The 23561-nt window shown below is 42.9% G+C and overlaps 1 long non-coding RNA gene across 1 annotated transcript; it reads left to right on the forward strand.

Moving 5' to 3' along the window:
- The first annotated feature begins 1987 nt into the window (after window positions 1–1987).
- Window positions 1988–22819, forward strand: LOC131404117 (uncharacterized). The gene is made up of 3 exons (XR_009219730.1): window positions 1988–2038; window positions 3353–3547; window positions 20575–22819. It is a non-coding gene; the product is annotated as an uncharacterized LOC131404117 (long non-coding RNA).
- Window positions 22820–23561: the final 742 nt, after the last annotated feature.

Raw genomic sequence — 23561 nt, forward strand, 5'->3', positions numbered from 1 at the left:
AGAATCCTGAAAGAGACCTTGTGTTCTATTCAAGATAGATGAATGACATACAGTCATAGCTAGTTAGGTAGACCTCAGAAATCACCTAATCCAGCTTCTTCATTTTCCACATCAGAAAACGGAGGCCCAGATAGATCTAGTAACTTGATCAAGATAGAGGAAGTCTCAGTGTGTTTTGCCAACCTCTAGCGTGTGTATCGGAGAGGGGGCTGGGGTAAAGGTCAGGCAGACAGCATTCCAACAGGTCTGAGAATCTTTCAAAATGCAAGCCATACAAAAAGTGTATGCAGAGTACTTCCCTGACAGATTTCAATCTACATAAATAACTTGAAGATTTAAATGAAGATTTTCATTTAATGTAAATAAAATGTTACAATTGTAATAATTATTTAGCCCTCCACAAGTGTACAGGGTGGATAGCAGGTGTGAATACTTATGGAGATGGGTCTTCTATCCTCTCAGATGTTCTAGAGCCTATAAGGGGCTAGGCCACTCTGGCAACATGGAGTGGGGGGGATCAGAGCTAGACGTCGAGAAGCCGCACTGCTCCACCTGGCAAATGTCACCAACTTGCCTCAACGCACTCTCATCGTTTGCAGCAGATGACCTCTCAATCCCTTGACAGCTGAAGTCTATACTTCTCAGTGATCCTCTAGGCTGATGAAAACTGTCCACAAAACCAAGTTTGGCCAGCACTGAACACCCTTGGCTTCCCCTAAAGTGTTCCAAGCCTCAAGGCCCAAAAGATAAGTTTGACGAATGAGCCCCACCCTTGGAGCATAATTGGGACTGCTATCACCACTCAGGCAGATGGCTACCACCTACTGAGCACTTATTAGGTACAGTGCTCAAGACCTGTTAGCTTGTTTCCTCTCAACAACAGCAATGCTCTGTAGGGGTATTTGCCCCCTGTTTCAGAGAAAAGGAAAGCCAAGGTCAGCCAGGGCTCAGTAACTTGCCCAAGGTCACACGGCTAGTAAGTGGCAGAATTAGTTAGACCCCTAACTCTGACTCCAAAACTTCTGCCTGCTGGATTAGGGCCCAGGCAGGGAGAGCCGCACCCATGCACCCATGATCCAGATTTTAAAGTTATTGTCAAGAGCCCTCAATTCCAATATTTGTTTGAAGGCCTGTTGTCTGAAACCTCATGTTTGTTATGTGTACATATGACTTCCTTTGATTTCTCTGCAAATTTCTACCAAATAAAACTGTATGCACTTCCACAGAAACACTGCAACACAAACATGGTGTCATCTTTGTCCACTGCAGTACACAGCTTGAAGGGCTTTTTTTTTTTTTTTTTAATTTAAAAAAACCCTACATCTGTATACAGTTGGACTGAATCCCACGGCAACAAATAGAAACATAAACTTAGGTTCTTTGGTGTAAATCTTTCTTCTTTCGTTTGCAGGGTAATAGTTTTAGAACATCAGGAACTGGGTTGCAACACTTGTGACTAAGCAGGGCCCCAATTCGGTGACCGAGGAGCCGCCAGCCCGGCGCGGGCCTCCTGCGGGACAATGGCCCCTGCCCGCCGCGCGAGCGCCAGTCCCGGCCCGGGAGCTCTGGCAGCTGGCCCTTGACGCACGCGGAGCCCCGGGGCCGCGCTCCCGGCCTCCTGGAACCCGAGAGCGGCTCGGGCGACCCAGCTGGGTCAGGTCCCCGCGGAAGGCCGGGCGCGACCCGACCTGCAGCACCGCGTGTGGCTGGGGGGGGAAGGGGGCCGCTGGCCCCTCCCGGCCAGGCTGCTCCTGCGCGGGACGCGGGATGTCGCATCCCTGCCATCACCGCGCACTTCTCCGCAATTTATCCCCCCACGACCTTCCCAGGGCGGCACTGCTATTAGCCACACGTTACAAATGAAAAGCTGACTCGGCTGGGAAGGAAGAGTAGCGGGATTTGAATCCAGGACTTTTACTCCGCTTCGCCCGGCTCCCAGGGCGCTGGGGACCGATCCGCGCCCCTACGCGACCTGTGCTGACTCGCTCCCGGAGCAGCCCCGGCTGGGTTTGAAGGCAGCGGCCGCTGAGTGATGCAGGTAAAAGCGGGTTTGTCTGTCTGCGGTCCCTGCTTCTCCCCTCTGATTCTTCTCCTCCCCGGAGCCCCAGCTTTTTAAGGCTTCCTACGTCCTGACATTAGAGACGCCACCGAAATGAAGACATTCTCAAGCAATTAGGCACCTGGGGTTGCGCAGTGATTTTTCTCCCGTTCCTATAGCGGAAGGTTAGGCACTCACTAGCTGAAGGAGGGAGGCATTTCACCGGGTAAATGCCGTTCTCCGTGTTTCACATTCATGAACCAGAGAAACTTGTTATGAGCAGGTGCTAAAACCTGAAGAAATGTTCCTTGGCTGCTTCCTCGCTGGACTTGTGCTGAGGCATCAAACGGTCTACTGAGGTGGGCGGTGGGAGGTGAGGGACAGCCAGGCGGTGATAGCAAGGACACCTACCGTTTCTGGAATACTTACTAGATGCCAGGCGTTCTGACGAGCTTGTTATAGCATTTCATCCTCACAAACCCAGGAGGCAGATAGTATTAGTATTCTCATTTAATGCATGAGCCACCCAAAGCTTTAAGAGGTAGTCTGTCCTGTCCAAGATCTTGCAGCGGCAGAGCCGGTTCTGCACAGCGCTTCAGACTCCAGAGCCTGTCCAGGAGCGATTTCCCCATAGAACTGGGTGGGGGCCGCTCAACAGAGACACACAAATAAGATTGTGCCCGGGGAGACCACATTGTTCCTCAGACTCTCAGGCGAACTTGAACCAGCTTTAGGATATCCAGGGGAAGAGGAGTGGGAACACCCCTCGCTTCTTATCCAGATCCAAAGAGGGGATCCAAGGTTCAGTCAGGAAGACTCTTTTTTTAACCAATTGTTTTGTGTTTTCAGAATAAAGTGAAAATGACCCAGTGAGGAAGGAAAATGAGCATGGCCTGCTCTGGTCACACAATTAAAACATATAAACTGGCCAAAGGTACATCCCTCCTCCACCTCTCCCTTCAGAGAGAGAAGGGCCCTTTTTGACCTGGGAGCCTATTAAAGCATTCCACTGGGGAATTCTCTGACCCTTCTGAAGGGACGCTGTGAGAAACCTTGTTCTTTAGAATGCAGCCACACAAAGGGTTTTGTGCAAATACTGAGCCATTATTCTGTAAATGCAAAGAAGCCTTAGGGATGGTATGTGAACGAAAACTGGACAGAGGATGCACGCCCAGATGCTGTCTTGGCCAGGTTGCAATTTGAATGATCTAATGTTTTCTGGCTCTTTCTTACTTTGCTTTTCCAATTTGGTTTGAATATTTGCATTACTGTATTGTTTTCCCTGTACAATTGCTGTTGTCTGTACACAATTAGGTCATTTTCATAGTTGGGTGAGGAGACGCTTCAGACGTGAGATGAGCTACAGCTGGTAGCTGGCTCCCCCCGCCTGGGATGTGCACTTAGATCCCCGTCCATTGGATCCAAAGAACCTACCTGCACCCAGGATCTGAAAGATTTAATGTAGGTCATCCAACCAAGTGGAAAGAACCACGACATCCCTTTGTAATGGTGGGTAAGCACATCTTGTTTCTATAAGTTTCAGGTTGGTTTGCTGATCTAATCATACTGTTCCTTGGGCCAAATCTGACCCTGTATTGCTATCCTCCGGACAAAAGAAAGGACTGTTTCCTGGCGGCCTGTGGCTTCTCGGTCTGTGGCCAGTCTGCTGAAGTAGATTCAGGGCAAGGGCAAAGGAAAGGGAAGTAGCAGAGTGAAGAGGAAGAGCAAGCTGCCCCCATAAGTGAGCCCAGAAATGCATGTAGATGTTCAAGCCCGTACAGAGGCTGGACTTTGACCTAGGACTTTGAAGAGAGAGACAAAGGAGATCCCAAAGGAATGGAGGCTTATTTTGCAGATGAAAACTGATTAGGGCCATATTTACAAAGCGCTCTGCAATCCCTCACTGGTGTAAAATCTCACTGATACACACCCTACTAATCCAGTTTTCTCAGCTCTCTGGTATTTGTGGCCCTTTGACCAGGACTAAAGTTTATGTTTGTGCCACCTTTGAAATAAGGTTGGGCTAAACAAATGGAAAGGACAGGCTGTGATTAAAGTCACTGGGGAAGCCCCTAGACTCTTACAGTGCTTCATAATCAAACGTGACCACGCCCAGCTGATTGAAGACCCCATTACAGGCAGGACCATCTCTCTGGCTCAACCTTCGCACTCCTTTCTGCTTGTTTCCTCTCTCAGTACCTTAGATCTGAATCTAGGACATTGGCCTTGTTTCTCCTCTCTTCTTTCTTCTTTTTATCCAAATCATTCATTCATCATTTATTTACTAGATATTTGATCACCTTCCACGTGTCAGACATGTGCTAGATGCTGGAGTTACAACAAGTGAATAAGGAGCCTCTTTCTCATGGAGCTCACAGCCTCATGAGGGACACAGACAATGAGGTGTGATGGGTGTTATGTGAAGGGAAACCTACGTCCAGGTGCTGAGTGATGGCTGAATGATGAGGCAGCTAAGACTCAGAGAGATGGAATACCTTATCCAAGCTCTCATAGATGGTTGATGACAGGGTTGGAACTAAAGAGATCATTCAGGAATAGAAACCTGGCCTTCTGCCACCACCTCCTTCCTGAGGCTCTCCAGAGCCCCACAGTCAAAATCTTCTCATCTGGTTCTTTCTCATCCAGTTGCACATGGTTCATACTCACCCTTTTCTCAAGACTGAGCTATTCCCACATCAGTGAAGTTCGCATTTATCACTAAAGCCAGATGTCTGCCCTATCTCTCTCTAAGAATTGGTGTGCTGATAAACTGAGTCAATAGACGTAAAAGTGCTTGGAGTGCTACACTGCAATACAAGCGCAAGCACCAAAGCTACTATCTAATATATTAATTCAATCAACGAATCAGTGAAGGGATTAATCACTAATCAATACTAGTTCTGTGAGGGTGAGGCATGACTTCATGTGCAGTGTGGGCCCATCTCTAAAGGAATTTATGGACAAGTTGGTGGTGCAAGGTTCAAGAGGGAAGAAAGCAGGCATTTATCAAACGCTTTTCATGTGGTAGGCACTGCGCTGCTTTTCCCTACAGTATCTCAAATAATCCTCCCCACAAGCTAGGAGGTAGGCATTATTTTCTTTAATGTGTGGATGGAATGCCCTCCTCTCATCCCTGTCTATTCAAGCACAATACAGCATAATAGCTAAAAGCCTTGGATCACGACTCTAACTGTTTGAAATCGTATCCAGGCACTGCCAATTACTTTCTATACGACTCTGGGCAAATTACTCAAATTCCCTGTGCCTCAGTTGTAAAATTGAGATGATAAGAATAGCACCAATTTTATACTTTGTTGTAAGGATAAGGTGACCATACATGTGAAGTACTTGCCATGGAGCTTGGTCCAGAGTAAATACTAGATAAAAGCTAGAGATTATTATTATTATCCAGCTCCAACCCCTTTTTATCTGCAAAGCCTTCCCAGATCCCCCATCAGAATTGGTCTCTTTTACCTCTGTATACTCACATCACTGCGGGCATGACTCTCAGCACATTCTTATGTGTACCTGGTTATTAGTGTCAGGCACAGAAAAAACACTCAATAAATGTTGATGGTTGGATGAATGGATGTTTCTGTCTCCAGAACTACATCACATGCTCATAGAAGGCAGGGAGTATTGTGTTTCTAGCTATAAGGCAGACAAAACACCTGGATATTCTACATAAAATATAGCAAATATACTTTTGAATGCATTGCCAAACTCTCAGTTAAATTAGGAAAGTTCTCATGGGGACACACACAGACACAAAGTGGGACTAGAATTCCGAGTGGCAAATTGCCGCTGAAGCTTTGCTACTGTGGGAAGTCTATCTCAGTGACTGAAGTTTGGTTTTAGGGGCTTTATGCAGGACAGGAGACAAAGCTTAGTGCCTCCAAAAGATGGAGAGTTAGAATTGAGACTTCTGCATAAAAGTGAGACTCACAAAGGGATACTACTCAGTGAAAGGGCAGACTAGAAAAAAACCCCTGCATAACTGCAATGAAGAAAAGCAAGAAAACTTGTTTGTCTTGGCCTGGGCTCATCAGATGTTAAGATCACAGACTTTCCCTCTCACATGTTTAGGGTTTGAATTTATACTATCCACATGGTCTGGGAAACTTCAGCTGAAAAATTAGTGTAAATTGGTCCCGGGGTGGTAGCATCCCAGGTTACCTGGCAGAAACAGATCTTCTCTGGAAGGATAGCCACCCAGGCCTCACTGGAGTCTAACAGAAAAAGCCCCACTGAACATGAGATCACCATCTAAAATGAGAAACCACACTAGGAACAAGCTACCATGAATGAAAGCCAGTAGAAACAACAGTATAATTAGACATTATAGAACAGTTTTCATGTACCAAATATAAATTGTTTAAAATGTTTAAAGAAATAAAAAGAGGAAACAAAAACATGAAAAAAATAATAAATAAAATCTAAAAAGACTAGGCAGAATTGAGAAAGAACCAAATACTACTTCTGGAAATAAAAAATATATAATTATTAAAATTAGAAACACAGTGAATGAGTAAAAGTAGTGTAGATACAAGTAAAGAGAGAATTAGGGAACTGGAAGATAAATCTGAAGAAATTACTCAGGATACAGCAAAAAAGGGAGAGGCAAAAAATGGGAAAAATGAGATGTTAATGCGGTCAGGAAGAAAAAAATAGAATGTGTGAAAGGCAATATTTAGAGAAAATGGCTAAAATTTTTTCATAATTAAGGGCAAGAAGTAGGACTTGTTTAATCTTTGAATCTAAAGCACCTGGCAAGTGCCTAGTACATAGTAGATGCCCAATAAATGTTTGTTGGGTTGAACTGACACGTGCTGTAGCATTTGCTTGTCAATTACCTCATACATCTATTTATTTAAAAAATATTCACCAGAGATACAGTTGAGAACAAAAGAGACAAAATCTTTGTCTTCATTGAGCTTATGTTCTGGTTGAAGAAAAATAAGAAACAAGAGAACAAATTAATACTCAAGTTACTTTTAGACTGTAACAAGTGCTACGAAGGAAGTAAAAGGGTTATTTAATAGAGATATTGGGGATAAGATTTCAATGAAGAAGTAAGACCTCAATGGTAAGAAGTCAAGTGAAAACATTCCAAGTAAAGGACATGCAAAGTACAAAGGCCCTGAGTGAGAAATAACTTGGCATTTTTGAGGAAGAGAAAGAAGCCAGTGTGCCTGGAGTACAGTGAGTGACATGGAGAGTGGGATGAAATGTGATCTGAGAGGTGAGCAGGAGCAAGGGGATTTTTTTTTTCTGAGAGCAGCAGGAAGTCATTAGAAGGTTTTAAGCACAGGAGCAATGTGCTCTGTCACACTGGCTACTGTATAGTAATGGATTGTAGTGGGGCAAGAATAGATGCAGGGAGCCCAGTTAGTGATTTCAGTCTGCCAGGCAGGAGATGACAGTAGCTTGGACTAGCATGATGGCCATGAGTTTGGAGAAAAGTGGATGGATTTAGATATATTTTGGAAGTAGAAACAAGGTATTTGAAATATACATAAAAGACGAAGGAAAGGGAAGGAGGGATCAAACATGATTCCTAAGTTTTTGGATTGAGCAACTGGGTGAATAGTGGTGCCATTTTCCAAGACGGAGAAGGGTAGAAGAGTAACATTTGGGTGGGGGTGGGGTGAGAACAAGCAGGAGTTCTGTTTTGGGCATGTTAAGCTTGAGATGCCTATTAAATCTCTAAGTAGATAGCTGCATATAAGAATACAGAGGACCTCAGGAAAATAAGCCCCAAGCCAAGGAATGCTCATATTTTGAGACTTGTGTTTCCTTCAAGATCCTCCTTTGCATCTTTGGACAGGAGTACACATAGGGGACTGACCACTTCCAGCTACAGACACTGTGGGGACAGGGTCAATGTAGCTCTGGAGTTCAGGAGACTCTGCCTGGCCCATTGCCCAATGCAGAAGTGGAGCCTGCAGTCTTCCAGGCCATCTAACCCCAATGCTTTTGGTAGCTGCTGTAGTTTTAAGCCAATGTGCTTTCTGAGGGATGCCAAAAGACTGAGTACAGAAATGATTCGGTGACAAATCCAAGCGGAAGGGTGGAGAAGTCCTCATGTAATCTGGCTCCCACCCACTCCCGCCCACCAGCTCAGAGTATTGTATCCAAGAGATCCAAGGGAGTAGAATCAAGAACATGACGCATCAGGAGGTACAAAGAAAAAGGAGATCCCAGCATGAGGTAATGACCGAAAAATGCCATAGCCCATTACATAAGCGAAAGTGAAACCTCTGAGGAACAAATAAACAAAGGGTATCATATTGATATAAAAATACAAGAAGCTCACTCTGTGGTTGCTGACATACATCACTGTGGAAACAAAATCATGTCCAAAGTGACTATGGTTAAACTTGGAACCACATAACAAAAGCTTTAGGAAGTTCCAAAATAATCAAGAATAACTTGACAAAGTAGCATTCTTCCTCAGGCTTATGGCTTTGAGAGAAAGGACAAGCATCCTTCTGGAGAGGAGGGACAACAATTCAAGGAGACCTAGTGATTCAAGGTAGTTCACGAAAGAAGGAAACTACTGCTGCCTTAGAAAAGGACCATAAGTTGACTGACATTAGTCAGAATTCAGCTCTAAAGTCCATGAGACTACAGTAGTCCCAGCTACATATATATATGTATATGTATATGTTTATATTCATACTCACGGAGAAATTTTTCTCCTTTCATTGCTCAAGAAAACCAAGACTACCACTTTAATCCTGTACTTGATCATGTCTACTTTGCATTGGTCACTAGGAAACTCAGAACCAAATTTGCAGCCCATCCTTAACTTACTAAGTACTTAAACCTTCAGGTAGCATGTAGCTCGTGTGACATCCTCACTGTTGGCTTAATCTTGTTTTTATGCCCTTAGTTTTCTTTCATCCCCCATTTTCTGATTTTTTAAAAAACAGTATATTTGACGTACCATGTGTTTTGGAATGACGTAGAATACAAGTAAATAAATGAAGTTTCTGCCCAAACAAGGCAAGATGAAAAGCAGTCACCTGGTGGTGTTATGACCTCAATGAACTGAAGAGGTTCTAATTACTATTAGACACCCACGTCAGAATCATTAAGTTCATTAGATAGACAGGAATCTTGCTCAGCCATAACAGGATGGCAAATTCAACGTTCATGAACAGAAGGAGGAGGTATTCAAGGCAAGATGGGCAGAGCCAATACAAACAATCAAATGTGCAATTCCAACTCCTGTAGGGGTTGATTTCCACCCGGCCTGGCCCGGGAAAGGCTTCCAGGAGGAGCTCTTTTGGCCTGCCTGAGTGGTTCTCTGACAGAAACTTGGCCACGTCCTGGGCATGGCTGGTCCCCCAGCTTCCATCTACTGTAATTAATCAGACTTGTCCAGACAAGTGAGTCAAAACCCACCTCTGACCTCTAGAAAGGTTACTTTGCCTGCTTTCTGATTATTTATTTACATTTTAGTAGTTTTTATTCCTTTTTTTTTAAATTACAAAAGTAATTCAATTTTTTAAAAATTTCAAAAGTAATACAAAGGCAATGAAAATCTAAATCATACAAAAGTATATAAAATATAAACTCAAACTTCCCTTTCTTTCACTCTCTTCTCCCATTACATTGTTCCTCACCATTCATCAAGAGTAACCACCAGTAACTGTTCAGGATGAATCCTTCTGGATCCTTTCTATGCACATTCAGACATATTCACATACATACATATATATATATATATATATACTTGCACTTATAAAGTCTGTGTATAGCTTTATTTATTTATTTTTTTAACATATATACATTTTTAATTTTATTTATTTTTTCCCCCAAAGCCCCAGTAGATAGTTGTATGTCATAGCTGCACTTCCTTCTAGTTGCTGTATGTGGGACGCGGCCTCAGCATGTCCAGAGAAGTGGTGCATCGGTTCGCGCCTGGGATCCGAACCCGGGCCGCCAGCAGCGGAGCGCGCGCACTTAACCACTAAGCCACAGGGCCGGCCCTAGCTTTATTTTTTTAAAAAAGAATTTTTCTATTTACATTATTCTGTAACTTGCTTTTTGCATTCACTAAAATATTGTGGATTCTACTTCTATTACATATCAAACTACATTCTTTATAATGGCTCCTGAATGAATCATGAAATCATAGTCAAAATATACCATAATGTATTCAGTCTATTAAGGAACATTTAGGTTGTTTCTAATATTTAGATAATACAAATTAATGTTGCAATGAACATTCTTATACCTGTATCCTTTTGTTTCTATTTATTTCTAAGAGTAGGACTGCTGGGTCAAAGGGTATGCATGTGTTAATTGTGACAGGCACTGCCAAACTGCCTTCCAGATAGACCAATTTACGCTTCTACCAGCTATGAAAGAGTGCCTTTTGTTTACATTCTCATCAACAATGGATATTGCCAGTTTTTTAAATTTTGGCAGAACTGATTGGCGAGAGCATGATACTTATTCTAATTTGTATTTACCTGAGCGGTACTAAGATTCATCATCATTTTTAGTCTTTCCTTGTACTATGGCTACAATGAAGGACAAAGCTGAAAGTGTGGTTTTGGTTTATTTCTTTTAGATACATATGACCAATCAAAACAGTGATATTTTGAGCTACTGATTCCTAAGAAGATCTACATTTGAATGTTACACATTTCCATGTTAGGAAAGTCAGTCATAACTGAACTCGCAATAAAACTGATGTTTATTCTGAGATTCATTTAATGGCTTTGGCTCAAAGCATTAAAAGATGTCAGAACTATATCATGGTAATTTTCCCTTGTATCAACATTATCATACTCACAGTTACAAGTAACAGAAACAACTCTGACCAAGTTATGGAACAATAAATTTATTAGACAACTATTGGGAGCCCACTGTTGGGCTAATTAATGGATGACTGGGCCCCAGGAACCTCCATGATTGTCACATAGCAGGCATGGTATGGCTGGGAGGTCACCTCCACATAGCAAATGTTTTAAGTTTCTTGATTTCTGTGCTCAAGAGTCTAATTCTAGGGAGAAAGCATCTTATTGGCTTAACTTGGGCCTCAAGGGAAGGCATGCTCTTAATTACAGTCCCAAGAAACTAATTCCAACAGGAAAGAGATCCTTCTTCAAAAGGAAATTGGGGTATTGTTAGGAAGTAAAATGGATGCCAGCCTGCTAAAAACAATACAAACAAACAAACAAAACTATCCCCTACACTAAACTTCCCAGTTGCCATTTCTTTTCACCTTGTAAACCTGTCCAGTTCCCACAGTCACCATAGATAATCTGACAGACAGCATGCTGCTTATATCCAGAATGCGAGTCCAGGAGGCAGAATAATGGAGACCATCCTATTCCTTGCATTTTGTGCAATGCTTCCTCAAGTACTTTCCACTATTCCTGCCCTGAGATCAAAATATTTAAGTCTTAGAATAAGCACAATTATCCTGAGAAGTTTTAATATTGGCCTTCACTCACTCTCCATTCTCCTTGGTTATCCTTGAATGCATAGAAATTCTGCGTATTCATTTATTCATTCATTCATCCATGCAACCACTATTTATAGAGAGCAAACTTGTGCTAGACATTGTTCTAGGTGCTGAAAGAACAGCAGTGAAATAGAAAGACAAAGTCTCTGTCCTGGTAACAGATGAGGCTGGAAGGAGTAAGCAAGGTTAAAATTTGGACTTTGGATTTTATCTGAAAAGCAATAGCAAGCTACTCAAAGGTTTCGGGCAGGCAAGAAACATGATCAGATTATATTTTAGATACATTATTCTAATTGGTATGTAGAGAATGGACTGCAAGGGAATAAGAACAGAGGCCAAGAGACCAGTCAGAGGACCAATGTAATAGCTAGATGAGAAAAGATGGTAGCCTGGACAAGTCTGGTGGCAAAGAGATAAAGAGATGTAAACAGAATAAAGAGATATTTAGGAGGTAGAATGAACAGGATCAGGTGCTGGGAGTGTTATAGGAAAGGAAAGAGACAAAGATAACTCGGATATTTCTGGCATGAGCAATTGGATGAATGGTGATGACAATGGGTAACCCAGAAGGAGCTGGTTAGGGGCAGGTGGAGAAAAGGGTGAATTAGCTGTGGGTCACACTGAGTACATGTGTGATTCTCAGGTCAAGTAAGCAGTGAGGTGTTGGGTCTGAAACTCAGGAGAGAGATTCAGAATGTGGAGTTATTGGTGGTCACTAAGCCAAAGAGTTAGAAGATTGAACAGAGAGGGTCACCAATGTTGAATTCACATTTTAAATGAAGGAACCCTGGAATATTTTGCCTCAAGAACTGTGACTTCTGTATTCTGTGGAGCCCCACATCAATTCTTCTCTGCTGAGGTTTCCTATAGCCTTCAACAATGGCTAGCCCCTTCACTTACGGAGGGTAATAACTTAGGTAACTTTCCTGGTGGATTCACAATTTGGCCCAGCTCATAGAAAGATTTCCAACTAGTTCTGTTCAGTTCCATCTTATTTGGAGGGAGAAGTGTTCCTCATCATGCCCACATCCTTACACAAATTGTCCAGGTAAGTCCCCCACCTTTGGTTCAAGGGCTTAGAGGTTTTCCAGGGCCATTGGACCCAGGGCTACACAGGCTATGGGTTGTTGTTGGTGGGATGGTGGGGTCCACCCTTGAGAACAGCCTAGCCCTGACTGAGTCCCTTCCACTCTGTTCCTTGGTCCTCATGGCAGATTTGAGGGTCTCATTCCCTCCACACAATCTTCTCTGGTCCCACTTGCCCTTCTCCTGCCTCTCTGCCTCTCTTCCTTACTCCAGTGCTAGGTTATCCAGTCATATCATTTAGTGGATCCTTTGGGTCTTTGTTTCTGTTTTCCTCTGAAGTGCCGTTCGGTACCAGGCAGAGAGAAGAGAAGGGAAATACACAGGAAGCACATTAACAGGCTGAGCTAGAAGTCTGCCACGCTTTCAGATGACAGGTCACCTACAGACAAATGATTCAGGGATCAGCGAAGTTCTGGAGTTCTTAATACTGCCAGGAGTGCCTCAGAAGGCTGGGAATATGGGTGGAAAGATCAAGACACCCAAGCTGTTGAAAACCACACAGAGTTTTGGTAAATATATGCACAATTTAAAAAATGTATTTGCAGAAATCTAGGTGTCTCCGGTCCAACCAGCCCTATTAATCAAAAGAATTGCTTGAGTTTCGTGGCCCAGTCTATGATCCTAGCTCTGACCGCTGCTGCCCATGAAGGCCTCAATGAATTTCTCTCAGAGCCTCCAGACTTCCTTGGCTGGCGACTTGTTCCTCTTGGGACAGTTTTCGCCTAAGCTGAGCGGCCTGGCCCCCAGCTGTGCAGGGCCCTCTCTCCGGTAAGAGGAAACGCTTTCAGCTTAGTCCATTAACACAAACATTCAAAAGCAAACATTCAAAAGCCACAGATCGTGTTCACATAAATAAAATGGGATTGAGAAGAGCTTCACCCCAAGAGAGCAAAGCGGTGTTTAAAAAACTGCCTTTGCCTTCCAAGGAGGCAGGCAGCAAAGCCACAGCGATTCCAAAGGCTTGTGTGCTTGGTAGAGCTGGGTGGCTGCGGCCACAGGCCTTTGAAGAGGAAATGCCATCCCTGGGACAGGCAGGCAGCCAGCCCCCGAGTCCTGAAAGTTCCAAAGAGAAGCAGAAATCAGTGAGGGAGAAGGGGGAGCAGAGTTAGGAAGTGAAAAAGGGGAGGAAGGTATAGAGCAAATAAATGGGGAGATTCTTCTCAACTCGGTCCCTGCTCCCAGATTGAAGAGCCACTAGACAGAGCAATTCACTGTGCCCCTGAGACGGCGCTGGGGCACGGAGAGTCCCGGGCGGCGGGCACAGCCCCGAGTGACTAAGGCTTCGAGGAGGCGTGTGTGTCGTCGCTGAGGGTGGAGAGGGGTGGTGGTGTCTGGGCTGAGAGATGCCTTTGCTTTGAAAGCTTTGGAGGAAATTAACTTTACAAGGTACCTCCCTGTCTCCCAGAGTTATTAAAAGAAAGGAGCAAGCAAAGAAGAAATGGAAAAATGGTAATACTTCAGGAAGGGCTGTGTGATCCCAACTGAAGGAAATGGGAGGCAGATTAAGTGACGAATGTGCAAACTCCCCTCAGGGAGGAAGAGCTCTGAATGTGACCTTGTGCAAATGGAAAAGAAAAAAAACACAACCAGCAATGTGGCCAAGGACAAAATACACACACACACAGAGCCCTTTGAATATCTAGAGATGAACGACAAATTAAATACCCCAAAAATCTCCAAGTAAAAAGAGTCTATTGGCACTCTTGTCTCAATAAAGCAGCACTACATGCTAAAGTGGGAGAGCTGGTGAAATCATGGGGTCACCAGGACGTAGAAATCTGGGAGTCTTTGTGAGTCCTAACAGTGTGGCCCATAGATGGATATCTAAGCATTGACTGTTCTTTTGTTGATGAAGAAATAACATCACTAGATCTAAAAACTCTTCAAAAAAAGGGAAGCAAACTGAAGCCATCTATTTCACAGAGTAGGAAGCCAGGTGTTTTCCTGCCTGTTAAAAAACTGGGATTTAATTTTTTAAAACCCTCCTGCCTGAAAATAATCCTGAGATCAGATGAGGCCACCCTCACCCAACTCTGGCAAGCCCAGTCAGTGTTTGAAAGCACGATCCTTAGAAGCTTGTGCCTGCCCAGACACATGCACCCAGCAACTTCTTTACATTCAAAACTGTCTTCAGGCGGGATGGCAAATCGCAGGGATGAAAAAAAATATATTGGGAGAGAAATAACCCATCTACTGCTCCTTTTGTCTCTTCACTCCTAAGACCTTTAGTCCCTTAAAAATCCTTTGGATGGCAAGTGTAGAAGGACTTTGATGCCTCTGGAGGTGACACTCAGAGAGTAGCCTCCTAATGGAGGGGACACCTCTGGGCCTTTCAGACAGTGCTGTGTTTAGCCTATTGGTGAAGGAAACATCTCCAGCTGGTTTCTGCTGGCTCCTTCATCAAAGCTGCTCTCTGAACCTCTCATAGCTCTGCTCCTCCCAACATGGGAAGCTCTAGGAGGGTTAGGAATTTTTTCACCAGATTAACAGAGTATCCTGATTAAAGTACTTCAGGACAGAACTGACCAAACCAAAGTATGCAAGATCATGATGGACAGCTCCAGTCTTCATAAGCTCATTTTTATTTTCAATTTTTCTAATTATTTTGTGTGCATAGCAATAGATTTAGAAACAATCATAGCCATAGTATATTGAGTGTTTGCCATGTGCCAGATGCTTTATATGTATTATCTTGTATACTTATTATAAGCTTGAGAGAGGTACCATATTGTTTTCTTGGTTTATTGAGGCTCAGAGAGGCTGTACAGCTTGTGAGAGGATATACAACTAGTAAATCATGGAGTCAGGATTTGAACTCAGTTCTATTTAACTCCCAAACCAGTTTCTTCAATGAGTATATACTGGATTGGCTCCAGGGGCCAAAGATAGGGAGAAATTCTGCAGCAGGGAGAAATTGGTAAGAAATCCCATGCTGAGTTAGAACTTTGACTAGTATAACTCAATGTTATATCAGTATACATCAGTCTCTGATACTGACCAGCAGGGACATTAGGTAGGCCAGGTTAGGACATTGTATTAAAAACGTTGAATAATCTCTTAAATATCTCTTAATCTCTCGTTGGTCTATGTTAAACCTATTAATATTTTCAGTCTACATCAATCTCTTGGATACTAGTTTCCATAAGTTTATTATTTTATTCATTTACTACATTTTTATGTATCCTGAAATTACTTTTGTTAAGTTTCAGGGGAAGCCCTCATGCTCTATTATTCCCAGATTTAATACATTGGCTGATAGAATCAAGATCCAAAAAAAAGTCTTAACAGACTGAAACGATGGAATGAAAAGGAGTAAGAATAAATTATAAGTTGTGAATTGAGGTTCAATTAGTCAACCAGCTGACTACAGAATGCTGGTAAAAAAAGATGGACTCTGTCACTCAACGGTCAACCATGGGATGTGGCAATCTCAGGCTGCCTTAATAGAAACATAAGGCCCAGGACAAAGGATGGGATAGCTCTAGTTTAGTCTACCCTGTTCTATCTATCTAGTTTAGTCTATCATGTTCTAGACATATAGCTTTAATGCAACAAAGACATTTGAATGTTAAATCAAAAAAGAATGATGAGAAAATGATGGAGTGATTCAAAACCACATTCCAGGGCCAGCCCCGTGGCTTAGCGGTTAAGTGCGCGAGCTCCACTGCTGGCGGCCCGGGTTCGGATCCCGGGCGCGCACCGACGCACCGCTTCTCCGGCCATGCTGAGGCCGCGTCCCACATACAGCAACTAGAAGGATGTGCAGCTATGACATACAACTATCTACTGGGGCTTTGGGGGGAAAAATAAATAAATAAATAAAATTATAAAAAAAAAACAAACCACATTCCATGAAAAGAGACGAGGTGTGTGTGTGTGTATGTGTGTGTGTTGAGGGAAAAATAGAGTGGGGCAGAGTAACTGTCTTGAAACATTTGAAGTTGGGGAGTGGCTTTAGAGGGAAGAACTGGAACCAAATGGAAAGAAATTCAAGGGCCTGATTTTGGCTCAGTATAAGGGAGAATTTTCTAACTATCAGAACTGCCAAAATGAAATGTGCTGCCTCAAATGGTGATAAGCTTTCCATCCTTGGAGGTATTCGAATAGAGGCTGGATGACCACTTGTGAGAGATGCTTTGGAGGGAATTCTGACATTGCAGGTGAGTGAGGGTGGGGAAGCGACTTCACGATCTCTAGGATCCCTTCCAGTTATAAGATTCCACATTTAATCTCTCTCACCCTTCATTCACCATCTGAGCAATCCCTAAAAAAGCCATTAATCTCTCAAAGCTTCAATTTCCCCTCCAGTAAAAGCACTACATAAAACCTGTGAAATCCCAAGTTTGATGTGAAAATGCTAGTTATAGTTTACTAGGATTCATTATAATAATTATATTTATTAAAATAAAAAATATTCATGAATCACCCCAAAATCATCTTGCTTACCTCCTGAGGCACCTTGAGAGGCCCTGGACTAGTTGATTTCTATGATCCTTTCGGTTCTAAAATCCTCAGATTCTGTGGTTCTGCAGATTTCAATCACACCTCTCGGAGGTGACCACAGGAGAGAGCTGTTTGGAAAAGATGACAAGACCACTAAAAGGAGGTGCTCATTTGAATTTCCTAACATTCTCTATGTCACTTGGGAAACTTCGTTACTGTTGTTGCAAACGAGGGAAAAGCACTCCAGAATTACTGCAAAATGGAAGCAAAATGTTACTAGGATCCATCTCTCAGTTCTGTTTCTAGGTTGATTCTCAGGCTGGTGCTCCTTGTGGCACCAAAAATGGTTACAGCAGTTCTAAAGCTCACAGCTCCATATGAGTTAGGCCAGTGAGGAAGACAGATTGAGTTCTAGCATCCCTAGTAAAAATCCAGAGGCTCACTCTGGTATGGATTTACATGCCCATTCCTGAACCAATTACTGTGGCTGAGAGGGTGGAATGGGGAGGGGAGTATCAATCTCAACCCAACCATACAGTCGAGAATGAGGTCAAGTGGCTCTCAAAGAAAATGTGGAGTACAGATAGAAGGACTAAGCAATGTTGGAGAGTCCAGCCTTTGGCTGCCTAACATCAACACACAGCTTCCGCGCATACAGGTCACATTCCCTCCCCAAAGGAAGATAATATGAAATCTCATCCAGTTACTAAGGCTAGATCCACGCACAATATTTCATGTCAATATGCAAATCACGTCAAGTGACTCTTCATGGTTCAGTGATCTGTGGGTAAATAATGAGTTTACCCACACTCTAAATAATAGAAGAGAGAATACAGAACTGCAATCAAAATTCCAAATTGCAAAGGGGAGAATGTAAAACATCCAGTGGCCATCAGTCTTCACACATATTACAATCTTTTTGGACAGAAATGGCAAAGATTTCCTATCTTGCAGTGAAGGGAAGGTCTAGGGCTGCCTCAGTTTCACTCTCCAAGAGGATCTCCCTCATCCATTATTTCTATGAGAAAGCCTCTTCAGGGGACCACACAGCTTTAGCAGCCAGGGTTTGTTGCTGTAAATGTGAGTGTATGTGTGGTGGGAGATGGGGCTCTGAGGACTGATTTAGGGGTTGGGCAATCAGTTTTGTCAGAGTTGGAAGTTTCTCTGTGATATAAATCCCTCATGACTTTAGTTGGCTCCCATCTTTGTGTTTCTGGTTGTGATGGTTAATTTTAGCTATCAACTTGACTGGACCACAAGGTGCCTAGACATTTGGTCAAACTTTATTCTAGATGCTTCTGTGAGGGCTTTTCTGGATGAGATTAACATTTAAATCAGAAGACTGAGTAAAGCAGATTGGCCTCCCTAATATGGGTAGGCATCAGCCAATTGGTTGAAGGCCTGAATAGAACAAAAAGGCTGACCCTCCCCTGAATAACAAAGAATTCCTCTTGCCTAACCAACTTTGAACTGGGACATTCCTTTAGACTCGAACTGAAATCAGCTCTCCTGGGTCTCTAGCTTGCCATCTCACCCTGCAGATCTTGGGACTTGCCAGACTCCATAGTTGCATGAGCCAATTCCTTACAATAAATCTATTTCTCTCTATATATATACATCCTATTGGTTCTGTTTCTCTGGAAAACCCTGATTAATACACTGGTCAATCCGTGGGTTAGCAACAAAAGTAGAGATCTAGTTGATCGATAGTTTTTCATTTAGAACACAGATTTGGGATGGCTTCTGCTTCCATATTGGGCTCTGTTTGGGGGCAATACAAAGCAGTGACCTGGAAAGGGGAGGAAGAGCCACTGGCCCTTTGGTGGAAGGCTGCATACCAGCTGCATCTTATCAAGAGGTGTAGATGTCCCTTTTGACAGGTTGGAAGGGTATAATGGAGGATTCTAGAAGAGGCCTGGGAGATCACACTTATTCGAGGTCCTAATATTTCTTTATTGTACTTTTCCCTTCTCCCTTCTTTCGTTCAAACTAACTTAACTTTAGGAAGGAATTTGGCTTTTCCATTCAGTCAAGGATCCAGACTATTGCACTCGGTCGACTTGGATTGGAGGTCACAGGCAGAGTGTTTCTTATAGCAAGGCCCTATTTCATTTCTTCTTGGTTTTTAGAGGCATTATTTTCAAAGTAAATCTCTCTTTCTTATAAGATTTACAAAGGCTTCAACCTATAACCAATACATCCTACAGCCTGAACTTTTCGTCCCAGTCCCTTAATGCTGCAGCCTGGGGAGACAGGGCTGAAGGTCCCAGTATACGTTAGGCAATGGAATAACCAACTATTATGGTACCACACAGCAAGAACTGCCAATGGCCAACTGTGGTAAAGACTGTTACTTGTCCCCCAATACCCCTTTAATCCTCCTCCTCAGTAGGGAGATCCACAACTTTTAGTTAGGCACATTGCCACCCAGAATAAAGACTTTCTTCCATTTCCTTGTAAGTAGGTGTGGCCACATGGCCAAGTTCTGCAAATGGGATGTCAACAGAAGTGCTGTGTGCAACTTCCATAAAATGTCCTTAAAGGAACAGTTAAGATTATTTTTCCCTTTATGGACCACTGTAATCCTCACTAACATTCTAGCCTAGGATATAGAGGTTCTCCTCACTATCTTGATTCAGTCAATCCCATAATCCAAGGCCTATAACTTGCCATACTTCATTTCCTGATATCAAATTCTAATGTAGTTGACAGAAAATCCAACTTACACAAACTTGAATAAGAAAAGACAAAAAAGAAGGAAGAAATGTATTGGCTAATGCAACTGAACACTCCACATGGATAGATGGCTTGGCTTAACCTAGACCCAATCAGCTTCCTCTGAGTTGTCACCAGTCTCAGGCTGGTTATCACCAGTCTCAGTCTCCTTACAGGAGCAAAACAGGCTAACCGGCTTTTAGCCTTACATCTTTACAGCAGCGGAGGGTCTATACCCTCCTGTTTTGTAGTTTCCTCAGATTGCACCAGCTTAGGTCACCTGCACAGTTTGAACCAAACACGTGATCACAGAAGCGGGATAGTCTGATCTGTTTAAGCTGATGGACATCCACCCAGGAGCTAGGGTTGGGCTTAATCTCATCCACACTAGAAGGAGATGAGAATGGGGGTGGGGGGGGGAGTGCCTGGTAGTTTCCCAAAGGAACTCAAGGTATGGTTACCAGAAAGAAGGCGGATGCATGTTGGGTAGCAAACAACAGATTTTTACCATACCCTTAAATATGTTATACTTGTCCCATCATTTGGCCTAAGTTTTATAGATTCATTACTACTCTTTGAAGAAATACTTAATAGGACTATAGGAGATTACAGAATATTATACAGTACTTTTGGGTGGGCTAAGTTATAGAATTTCAAATAAAGTACTTTTTGATGTGCTAAAGGAGCTGAGAAATAACTTGCTTTCCCTCTCACTCTTAAGGGGCACACAAGTTCCGTAGGGGAAAGACTTTGATTGCTTAGGAAAAAAATCAAACCAAACCTCACAACTGCTCTCCTTGTCACTTAGGAAAGTGAGAAAAGAACATCTGGATCCTGCTCTCTCTTCTACTGTCCACACACAGGTCAGCCACAAACAGCGGCTTCCTTCTTACAGAAGCCCATTAATTCGTTACCTGGAAGACTGGATGCGTGCGCTCCCTTGGCTTTCCTTGCCACCTCAAGTTTTCCATTTCCAATGCTTAGAAGTTTTGTTTGTGAGGGTCCAAATGTGGCAGAAACTATTTACAGGCTTCTATGCTGCACTGGCTGTGGAGGCCAAGGATGTTGGCTGAACAACTGACCAACCTTTCCAGGAAGAGATCTGAAGCACAGAATTTGAAAAAACACCTTCCAATTTGTCAGGAACATGGAAAAAGCTGCTGTCTCTTCCATGTTGGCGGGGGCCCTAAAGCACAGCATCACAGCATCTGGTTAACCAACCACCGAAACTTCAAAACACAGATTTCAGACTCCACTGTTTTTCTATAGGAACACAGAGCAGCAGTCAAGAGTAGGACCACAGGGCTCTAGGAAAAATAAGGAGTTATTGGGCTTGAGGGACTGTCTTCGCACCACAGATTCATACCATATGGACTCAAACGAGAATCAACTGTTCAAGGAGCCAAAGGAAATCAGGATACCAAGAGGTGGTGTGTGACAATTTCTTCTCACTGTAAAAATAACCTAGAGTGCTTAGCAGAAACCTGGAGAAGGGAAGTTTTTCTGAAATAAAAAGCAAAACCACTATTTGATAGTCCCTGTATTACCTACCTGAGAGAGAGAAAATTTCCCTTTTAAAATTCACGTGGCTTAGTTTACTTCTCCTTGGTTATATAGTTCAGAGCATGAGAACTTGCTTCCATTCCATGAAATTAAGAATTAAGACTCACATTTCAGTTTACAAGGTATTTTATTTGTCTGCTCTGGTCTTTTCATGGATTTTCTCCAACCATCCCATTTCCACTTCTGAAGCCATTCCCAAGATTTCCAACAGGTCCTGAAATTATACTTCCTCTCCTCTGGTTGTCCCAGCTCCCCCAAGCCCGTCCTGTCCAGCGGCAATGCCCAGCAGCTCTCAGCTGGATTCACCCGTACGCCAAGCACACGCTCCTCCGGCAGCTCCACATAATGTCAACGTGACAATCACTAACAGCTGTCCTGACGTTGTTATGTCCTTCCCACATGGGCCCCCTTCACCAGGTAGTCCTGGAGAGCCACGTCCCCTCAATTCAGCAGTGCACAATTCACAATGGACAATGAAATAGAGTTGATACTAACATCCTGGAATCCACTGAAAGAAACTGGCATTAGCATTAACAGCTGGCTTCAAACTAACTGAAGTGATTGAAGTTTTTATGCCCAAACCAGCAAAATATGTAACACGGATTAAAAAACTCAAGACAGCAACTAAACAAGCTAGCAGAAACAGCCTGCTGCCCATCAATGAAGAGAAAAGCCTCCAAGAAAAGCAGTTTCACAAATGATGAAGAAACTGCCCTACTTTTTCAGAAAATAAGTTAAAGTAGCCTATTAAAATAATTATCCATTTTTAAGTAGCAGTAAACTATAATATTCACTCCAAATCATCATGAAACATAGTATGACTTCAGGATAGCCTGATGACCTGGGCAGAGCCCACTCAGGAGGCCATGTAGCCTAATGGTTAAGGACATGACCTCTGAAGCCCAACTTGCCTTGGTTTGAATCCTGGTTCACCTATTTACTTTCTGCGTGACCTGTTTGGACTTTTCCTGCCCAGATAAAACGAGGATGATGATATGGTACTTAATTGACTCTAGAGCTCACATTTTAACATCCCTGAAGTCTGTAGGGCCTTAAAATGACGGCCAGGCCACAGTCAGGTTGTAGTTGTCACTGCTTGTGCATATGTGGACTTTGTGGTTGTTTCCGGTGGCACGAATGGACAACTGCAAACCGTTCATTATTTCAGTCCATGAACCACTGTACTGACTGTTGACAGAAACCCTTCTATTAACACCTTCTGACCAAGAAAACACCAGCCTCAGAACTTGCAGAATGAGTGTCAGTAACTTGGAAGAAAATCGCAGACAGTGGTAGAGCACTTCATTAAGAACTGAGACATCACGAGGTCTGAGTCACGAATGTCAGACTGAACGCGAAGTTTTAGAAATGCCTTACCCAGTTAATTTCACTTGTTTTTCTTTTTATATTAGCATAGAATGACATAAAAAATATGTCTCAATACCATATTACATCAATCTAAGATTTTTTTTCATATTTTAACATCTCAAGTCAGGTTGTGTCATACAATTAAGCCATGTTTTTCATGCTTAGTGGTATACAAAATGGTGTGTCCTATCTTACAATGATAGAATCTTAGCGTTGCTGAAATAAAATGCCTAAAAGAGCTCTTTACATAAATACAAACATTCTAAATTGAGTTTTTAAAAAGGATTTTTTTTCTTGGTGTTACATAAAATGGCACATTCTACAATTAATGACATTTTAGATTCAATGAAATACAGCAGTACGTACCTCACAGGATTGTGATTCAATGATTAACAGTCGTAATGTGCTTAGAATGGTGCCTAGCTTATGCCAAGGTCTAAGTTTTCAGCTATTAATATGATCTTATCAGTCAGGGGCTTTGCTATAGACTGAGGGATATCAATCTATAACAAAGGCTTGTTTAGCTCCCCTACTCCTCCCACCTCATGTCGATGCCCGTCTTTAGTGAGGGCTTGTTTTATGCCAGAAACTGAGCTTGATGCTGTGATGCAAGTATCTACCACAGATGTGGCCTTCCAAATCAGTTAAATACAGAAGAATCTGATCAATAATTATATGGACAGGAAGAAAGATAATGCCAGGAAGCTCCATTATTTATCATTTAACAGTCTGACCTGAGAATAAGCTTTAACTTTTATAAGCCTTGGTTTTCTTATTTGTAAAATGGGTTTACAGTCAACCTTGTCAATAATGTTGCCTGAAAACATGAATCAGTTCCATTCTCCACCTAGCCCCTGTTCAAAA

Source organism: Diceros bicornis, chromosome 4, assembly GCF_020826845.1.
Source record: "Diceros bicornis minor isolate mBicDic1 chromosome 4, mDicBic1.mat.cur, whole genome shotgun sequence".
NCBI classification, from domain to species: domain Eukaryota; kingdom Metazoa; phylum Chordata; class Mammalia; order Perissodactyla; family Rhinocerotidae; genus Diceros; species Diceros bicornis.